General features: G+C 41.2%; 2 non-coding genes across 2 annotated transcripts; both read left to right on the top strand.

The window, feature by feature from the left end:
* The first annotated feature begins 4,621 nt into the window (after positions 1 to 4,621).
* On the top strand, positions 4,622 to 4,713 carry trnar-ucu (transfer RNA arginine (anticodon UCU)). The gene is given in 2 exon segments: positions 4,622 to 4,658; positions 4,678 to 4,713. It is a non-coding gene; the product is annotated as a tRNA-Arg (tRNA).
* Positions 4,714 to 5,452: 739 nt separating this feature from the next.
* On the top strand, positions 5,453 to 5,544 carry trnar-ucu (transfer RNA arginine (anticodon UCU)). The gene is given in 2 exon segments: positions 5,453 to 5,489; positions 5,509 to 5,544. It is a non-coding gene; the product is annotated as a tRNA-Arg (tRNA).
* The last annotated feature ends 3,972 nt before the right edge of the window (positions 5,545 to 9,516 follow it).

The raw sequence follows: 9,516 nt of genomic DNA on the forward strand, positions 1-9,516 counted from the left end.
TTGAGCCCCTAGTGACATCACTAACGACCATATTACATGAACATATTCCAGTGAGGGTCTGACATTTTCTTCATCACAGCGAAGAATGGCTGGCAGTATGGCAAAGCTGGCCGCAATGTCTATGTTGTTGACCTTGCTTGATTTTTGGTTGTTAGCAAAGCTGTCGACTTGCTAAGTTTTGATCATAATGTATATAGTAATGTAACTATAACAAATACACAAGTACAGCTGTCCATATTTACCACAGTGGTATTACACTCTGAAACTGGGGGCACTAAATCACAAAAATACCAAGCAATGTTGCTCTAACCTGTCACACAAACGCAAATACTGTATACACATGCTAAAGTGTACTTTAGATATCATTCATATAATAGATGTTCACATTACATTATCTATATGTACATAGTCAACATACAGTAGTATTTCATGCATGTTGTGATGAAACAGAATTCCTTCCTCTGCTTCCATCCTCCGTTCACAGCTTTCCCTCCCGCTGTAAAATGTGACGTACTGTAGTTATCACCATGGAGATCACTTGGAGATGGACCCTCTGGACAATGTCAAGAGTGTCTGTCTTCCTGTCTGTTTGAAGATTTGATTCCAGGCTTGAGAGCTACTGAGTGCCAAAGCGCATGGACGACTCCAACGTACCTACACTAGAATCTGAAAAGTCAAATTTAAGAGCCAAATCTCATGCCACGTAAAATAAAAAATTGTGTGAATGTGAAATGACAAAGTGGAAATAAAGATCATCTCAGCAGCTCTGTGTTAGCAATTATTAAATCATTTGAAGAAGAAAGAGCAGGGCTCTCTGTAACACTGTAGTATCTTTCCAAATGAATTCAACGAAGAAGCGAGTGGAAGGCAGTGACTTGTTCTTATAAAGCATAGAGCTCATTTATGTGAGAACAAAGGTGGCAGCCACTAATGAACACAAACAAAGTGGAGCTAATCCTGTTTGGCTGGAGAACATAAACAACCTTGTGGACTTTGATATATTAATAAAAGTGTTTTGTACAGTATTTGAATGAAAGATTGTAACATCCTGTTTTTCATGCAACAACTGTAACATGAAATATATTTTAATATAACTGAGCAATTCACTAAGCTGATGATAAGATTTGAAAATGAAACTCAAAGGTATTTCTGTTTTGACTGACATAACGTGTTAACCAATCACACTGAACATATTGTAACTATTTACATACTATTATATTTATATAACAGCTGTTGTCTGTTATGTTCAAATATTTCTTTAACTGACGTTCTTTGAGTGACTTCTGAGGAATGGCTACGGCCCGGTTAGAAATTTTGATGAAGGCTGACCGTCAGGAGACCTCACAGGAGTGTGGTGACATTGCTACCGGCTTCTTGAGGCGATGGATTCGGAGAACTGAAGGTATAGATGTCTCCTCTCGTTGTGGAGATGGGACGCATGACAAATTCAACAAGTGTATTAAAGTTGTCTTGCACATTGATGATAGATGAACCGGGCGGGATGCCAACCGTGGAAGAGACTGTGTAGAGGCTCGCTTTGCATTATGGGAAGAGGATTCTTCAGCTTCTGTTTCTGCTGGCGTGGTTTAATGGAAACTTTGAACGTGGTCAGCCTGGTTTGGGCTGAACAATTCATCCTCCGATAGAAAAGTGAGACGAAATTTGGCCCTTTGCTCCTGAAACTCTGCTTAAAACTCCAAGAGTAGCATCTGCCTCAATTTGATTGGTTCAGCTCCTTTTTATAGCCTACTGTAATAAAGTATTATTAAATTAAATTAAAGTCTATTAATGGTTCTCTATGAGATAATAGAGCTTAGGGTTAAAACGTCTGTGAGCATGTTCTTGTAGCTCGGGGAGAACAGAGATGGAGACAGAGATTGAAAGAGAGAGGAGAATGAGAAGGAAATAAGGTCCAGTGCGTCCTAGAATAGAAAAAGAAAATCCATTTATTCTGAGAGGCCTGTGGGGCTGGAGGTAGCAAGAGTCCACTGTTACACACACACACACACACACACACAGGCCTCTCATCCTACTGGAGAAAATGAATTCTTTTCCTCCTTTTCCTCTTTTTTTTTTACCCCTTTACCTTTTTGCCTCTGTCAGCGCAACCACCATAACTCCAACCTGGGCACAAATCCCATCACACACACACACACACACACACACACACACACACACACACACAGAGTCACTCACCTGGTCACCTGCCTGAGGGGTTGTGATACTGTTTCACTCTTTGCAGGGGTCTCTGTTTCCTGTCTGCCAAGCCACAGAGAATAGGAGGCCATCAATAACCCTGCTGGAGGGGAGGAGAGGAGAGGAGAGGAGAGGAGAGGAGAGGAGAGAGAGAGAGGAGAGGAGGAAAACCAGCAGAAAGGGGGATAAAAAGGGGAAACAAAGAGAAGAGAGGAGCAAAAAGGGAGATACATTTCAAACAAGGCTAAGGAAAAGACAATAAGAAGAGAGGAGGTTCAAACAAGGCTAAGGAAAAGACAATAAGAAGAGAGGAGGGGGGAGGAAACAATGAAGGGAAACCAGTTCAAGAAATGACAGAAAGGAAACGAAAGAGGAAGCAAAGAGAGGAGGGAAGAAGGGACAAAATAGGTACAAAGTACAAAATGGGAGAGATGACATGAAGAAGAGGGAGAGGTGAAGAGGGGAAAGAACAAAGAAAAAGAGGAAGCAAGGGGAGGATTTAGGAGTGAGTAGAAGAGAGGATAGAAGCAAGTGGAGAGGAAATGGGAAGAAAGGGGGAAGGGAAAAGGTGGGAGAGGGGAGGATGATTAGAGGAGAGAGATTAGATGGGTGGAGAGGAGGGCGGCAGAGGTGACTGAGGACTGATCCTGGTGCTGCTTATTGGCAGGTACTTCTTTAACCTGTGTATTTCTATGCTTCTGAGGACCGTTACTGACAAAATACATTCACAATTAACCGTAATCCTAAACCCAAGTTTAAACCCTGGAACTAAATGTTCCCACGTTCCTAAAGTGTCCTCAATGTCCTTCCTGTCAAGGTATAAAACTCAAACTAGTCCTCAAAAAGATAAAAGTACAAGAGCACACACACACACAGACACACACACACACACACACAGACACACACACACACACGGGAATAAATAAGGAGACAAAAGTCAAATATCAGCTTCTTTTTCCTGCCCTTTTCTTCATTACGCTCCGTGCTGAGTTGATTCTCCCTCCTCCCTCACATCCTCCTCTCTTTGCTCTCCTCTGTTCCACCTGCTTGTCACGCACAAACTAAATCATTTCCCTCTTCTTCCTCCTCCTCCTTCATTTTTCCTATCCACCTATCCCCCCTGTCCCCGTCAACCCATTTCCTTCCCCTTCTAATCCGCCAACCTTCAAACCACCTCTAAACCTTCCTCCAAAGTCCAGAAATACTTTCGGCTCTCCTCCACCTCCTGAAATATCACCTGTCAACACTGATATTATTCTTACCTGAAATCCACACCAAGAAAATCATGGCAGCGGCGAGTTTCTCAATGTTCTTTTGAAGTTTAAGTGGAGATACCAGACATTTAGGAGACAGCTCAAATATCACAATAAAGGTTTGTGTATGTAGTTATATCTATCACAAAAGATGTGATAAAGATTTTGAGAATACATTTTTTTTCTTTGACATTTTTGCTTCTGCTTCCCCGACTGCAGGTAAAGCGTCCATATGTCAGGCTGCCACCACACGACCTGCAAGCCCTAAAAATAAAGACACAACAGGTATGACAGCGGTGTACGTCCCCGTTTTGTGTCCATGTTCCTTTTGCTGCATGCCCTCCAATAATCATGACCATAAATATGATAGTATTGGGAGGAATATTGCACCAGAGTTACTGGTGATTGGTCATTAACTATGTCTGGTCTTGTCCTTGTTTGCACTAGGTTTGTAAGTGACGTACCAGCGGCAGCATTTACTTTAATGAGAATAGTAGAATAGCCAATAGAGTGAGCTATGTGCTATATATAATGGTATGAGCTAGTGCCATCGCCTACCTTCCAGTGAACAGTGACCAAACACAACCTCTGAAACCAGCAGCAGCCAGTCTGGCAGAAAATACAGTAGCTAACAGAGGCGGTTTTCTTGCTGGGTTTGGCTCCCGGCTTCCTGGGCTGGGACAGTTAGGTTAGCTGCATGGCTGGCAGGTCACTACTTAGCATTCTTTCCATCAGGAAAGTTCATAAATCACCTCAGTAGTGTAATGTTATTACCAATGACAGTATAAAGAATGGACAGAGCCTGAGTGATGTCACCCACAGGTTTCCGAAGCTGAAAATATGCAGCACTGGCTCAATCTAAAAATTCTCAAAGACGTGGATCATCGGCGTGGATCATCGGTGGACCTGAGGCAGCCTGAATAAGCCATCTGTAACAGCACCTACATGCTGTTAATTATGTGAAACTTTAATCCTTAATATAATGTGAACAGGTAAGTTGTATATAAAATCACCCTCAGTACAGTAATCATTAACAGACATAAGTTATATCCTCACAGAGTTAAATACTGGTTATACTGGCAACCCAACCTTGGCTCCATGTTTGCACACCTAATTTTAAACTCTCATCGGGCAGGATGAATCACACCTGGGTGTTTAAGCAAGCAGCCTGTGGCTCTGTGGCGCAATGGCTAGCGCATTGGACTTCTAGATATGTACAAGGGAAGTAATTCAAAGGTTGTGGGTTCGAGTCCCACCAGAGTCGGTCTTTAAAAACCTAAATGTAAACTGCGGATAGAGACATTAAGTAAAAGCTGATATTAAAACCATGTGAAATTTGACAGATCTTTTGGGGCGACTGTGGCTCAGGAGGTAAAGCAGGTCGTCCACCACTGATGATCAGTGGTTCATGTTGAAGTGTCCCTGGGTAAGTTACTGAATCCCAAAAAACTGCTCCCTGTGAACTTTGGATAAAAGCCTCATCTTAAGTTTAAGTTTAAGTTGTGTAGCAGTGAACAAACACTTTATGCTTTGATGGAGCTCAAAGAAAAAAGTTAAAGAAACAGTTCAAGTTCAAGTTCACTGGAATCACAGACTTAAAAAGAGACATCAGTCCTTCTGTAGGTGAGCTCAAGGTAAAAAATCATTGGATAAAAGGCCGATAATCATTGTGTGTTTAACAAACACAAGTTATATCCTCACAGAGTTAAATACTGGTTATATTGGCAACCATGGTAACAGCAAGTGCCGTTAGCTCCATGTTTGCACACCTAATTTTTCTTCTCAGCATTTTGACCAAAACAATCCTAATAACTCTGTCTAGAACCATAAAGTAGCAGATTCTGTTTGATCTGAACATTGACTGGGTCTCCATGACATCCCCCACAGGTTTCTGAAGAGCCAATGTGAAGCTCAGTGTGGTGGCTCTGGCAGCCGCCATCTTGGCAGTTCTGCCTCTTTCGGGCAGGATGAATGACACCTGGGTGTTTAAGCAAGGAGCCTGTGGCTCTGTGGCGCAATGGATAGCGCATTGGACTTCTAGATATGTACAAGGGAAGTAATTCAAAGGTTGTGGGTTCGAGTCCCACCAGAGTCGATCTTTAAAAACCTAAATGTAAACTGCACATAGAGACATTAAGTAAAAGCTGATATTAAAACTATGTGAAATTTGACTTCAGATGTTTTGGGGCGGCTGTGGCTCAGGAGGTAGAGCAGGTCGTCCACTGATGATCAGTGGTTCATGTTGAAGTGTCCTTGGGCAAGTTACTGAATCCAAAAAACTGCTCCCTGTGAACTTTGGATAAAAGCCTCACCTAAATGACTAAATGGTAATGTAATGTAATACCATTTGAACAGGTGAGTTGTATAAAAATTCACCCTCAGTAGAGTTTTCATGGAGAAATTATCTATAGAGACCAAAACAGTTTTTTGTACCAGGCTGTAAACATGTTTATTTCTGCTGTGAAGTTGGACATTTTAACATGGGGACTTATGGAGACTGACTCACTTCTGCAGCCTGTCTCGAGGAATTAGGTTTTAGCACTTCCGCATTTCACTGGAGGTTGCCGCTTGGCCATTCCCTGTTTGCCGCTTGGCCATTCCCTGTTTGAGGCTGTACCTGAACCTGGTCTGGCTGCACTCCACTCCAGCGGTGCCAACTTCAATTAGGTTCAACATCAAAGAGTAATTTCAGTATTTATGAACCAGGATTTTATTCCTATTCAGGTAATTTGTTGATTTTTTTTTTGTGTGTGTGTCACCTCAAGTGGTGAGAGCACTATCCTACAAACTGGGGCACAAGGTGCACGGTGTGTGTTTTTGCCACTGCCTGACTCAAATTGTTATTCTAAGTGTCTGACAGCGTTATGGAAAGGACCCTGCAGAAAAATCTAATGTTTCTGTACCCTTCAGTTAATCCTACTGATTTATGAAATCTTCTCTGTGGGCATAGGATTACACCCACAGGAACACCAGCAGTCTCCCGAGCCTCGCAGCACCTGGTTCACCACTGCCTGCTGTCCCACTCTCTCCTCATTCGCTCTCGCAGGAACTCTTTGCCTCAGTCAGACACACAGGAGATTAATAGGAAGGAATAGGAAATGTTTCATATTTCTATAGAGTAGTGTTTCTGTAGCCTCTAATGGCAAAAACAGGCCAAACCCTTTAATTGTTGCCATTTAATGTCACTTTGACACAGAAATGTGAAAATATGCACTGTAAAAAATATCTGTAGATTTTACGGTGAAAAACTGTCAAAACTCGACAGTAAAAGACCGTAACATACTATGTCAATGAATATTATGGTGTTTTACTGTACAATTAACAGTCTCTAATATAAAATACTACTATATTTACCTTAAAATGCTGAATAAATATTTTATGGCATATTTAAGTTTTGACAGTTTTAAAATACAGAATAAAACACCAACCTGATATGTGCAATCAACAGTACTAACATCCTTTTACTATAATATTAGAAAAAAAAAAATTACTACAGTAAAATTCTGGCAACTGCAGTGGCCAGTTTTTTACCGTAAAAACAATTTATTTTTTTCAACAGTGTGGTCTGTTTCCCTTTAAAATGCAAAAATAAGGAAATAATAATGTAATATAGAACAGTGGTAAATGCACTCTACTTATCTTCCAACCCGTGAAGGCACTTTAACACATCATAACATATTCACCCATTCATACATTGACTGCACTGGCTACCATGCATGGTGCCAACTGCTCATCAGAAGGGAGCTAATCACATTCACACACACTCATGGCACAGCCTTGAGGAGCAATTTGGGGTTCAGTATCTTGCCCAAGGGCTCTTCGACATGCCGACTAAAGGGGATCGAACCACCGATCCTGTGATTAGCTGATGACCCGCTCTTCCTCCTGAGCCACATTTGCCAAATATAACACTGAACTGGGTCATCCTGAAGTGCTTTTATTTTTATATTTCTACATTTCGCTGATCATACTTCAGTACTTTTAATTTTGCACGCAGAACTTTTAGTTTTAGTATTTTCGTTTTTGTTGAAGACAATTGTAAAATATGGATCTTGTTGGTTCGTTGGATTTGAAAGCACCACGGCTCGTCACTGCAGTCCTCTCTCTGGAAACAATTAATGTTGCTGTGTGCATTTCACTTGAACCCGTCCATCATGTTTATTAGCCAGAATGTTACAGATCACCTTCGGGCCAAACTTTTATTGCTGAGCACACTGAAAGTCCAGTTTGCACAAACAGTGTGACTGCACCCCGAGATGGATCATTTCATTTCTCTTTAGTCCCTTCTGGCTTTTGTTTCTGATGGAATCCTTTTGAAGGGTACTTTGGATGTAATTACCCATCGGAAAGGAGAACATTTGAGAGGATGAATGGAGCCCCTCTGACGATCTGACAACTCGTCCGTCCATCCACATGTGACTCTCCCTCTGTTTTTGTGCAGAATAAACCGAGATGGACCTGTTGTAGAATTCATCTTTGTAAGCCTGACATTTTTCAAAATCCATTTCAGTGTGAAATACCCCGATCTTAAAAATAGCTTTTATAACTTCAAGATGAAGTTAAAGACAAAGACATGAAACCTGGTGAGAAACATCTGTTCATCTACTTCTGGTAGGTGGGTTCATTTGCTTGTAGTTTTTTCAGGTTAGATAATAAGTTTGATACCACTCTCATGTCTGTACAATACATATGAAGCTAGAGCTAGCAGACACTTATCTTAACATAGCATAAAGACTGGAAACAAAGGGAATCAGCTAGCCTGGTACTGGTAAGCAAACAAAATCCACCTCACATCAGCTTTAAAACTCATCAATAACACATTAATGCATAAAAACTACAGATTCTGGTTTCATTAAGCAATGTTTTGGACAATTTCCTGGAGACTTGTATTGAACCTTAAAAGGTCTAATGCTCCATTAAAAAATATGTGGACATTGCTGTAGATCTCCGTTTTGTTGTCATTATAAAGAATGTATTTATCATGTTTTGGCACTGTGATGTGACACAAACTTTCTCCTATGTTTTCAGTTTCATTAATGAGTTTTACTTTGAACACAACAAACTCCTTTCAGCACGTTGTCATTTTTTTATACATTGATGGATAAACCTATAACCACAAATGCAAATTCTCCACGTCTCTGCACTCTTATGTCAGCACCCAGGGCTGCTGCTAGCCAGTTTAATTGCTCTCTCGCTCATCCACTCACACCTTACATGCACACGTTACGCAACAGCTGTATTCCCCAAGGCAATTACACTGTCGGCACCCCACCAGGCAGGTTTGTGTCACACTGCTGCTGTTTTGTTCTGTACTTCTTCTCCTGTAACTTCAAACCCCATGAAGAGTGTGTCAGAACCAGAGCGTTTTGCCCGACAGATTTTGTTAACTTGCTCAGATTTGGTAATTTTTCCTGGTTTATGTGCTTTTACCAGTAGATGTGAATTCGAAGTTTGCAGGTGTCTTATTTTGAAAATGGACTGGATTCTTACTTGCAGTGTCCGTCAAAAATACACATTCGTGGCAATTCCAGAAACATTGGCCAGAACGGCCATGATTACCATCAGCAGCTAAGGCGCACCCACAATGTGTTGCACTTGTGCCCAGCCTAATTTAGCCATTATGGCCCCATAAAAAATCCCCAAATGCCGTACTACTGTCTCCATACTCTGAACTGACTCATATAAACCTGTACTTTTTATTTCCTGTGTTTTCCCTCAATCGTCTCCTCTGTCTGTTGATCTTTGTTTGTTTTTTTTAGATGATTTTCCTCTTTGTGTTTTCTCCTCTTTATGTCTTAAATTAAATGTTTTACTCCGGCTGACCTGTACGTCTTTATCCTGTGAAGGGACAATGTTAACTACGGAGCCACCGAGCTTTTCTGATTAAATGACGACAACTCCTTAATTAAAATGAATTGTCTAATTAACTAGAATTTGCGGCCTCAGAAGTGCAATAAAAGTCATCACATGAGAAGTCATCAGCACCTTCATGCCGGGGGGGCCAAATAGGTGAGAAAAGACTGATATCCAGGTGTAGGCCTTCAGGGCTGGCAGTATTTACTGTTTC

The sequence above is a fragment of the Larimichthys crocea genome, chromosome I (genome assembly GCF_000972845.2).
Source record: "Larimichthys crocea isolate SSNF chromosome I, L_crocea_2.0, whole genome shotgun sequence".
Lineage (NCBI taxonomy): Eukaryota > Metazoa > Chordata > Actinopteri > Sciaenidae > Larimichthys > Larimichthys crocea.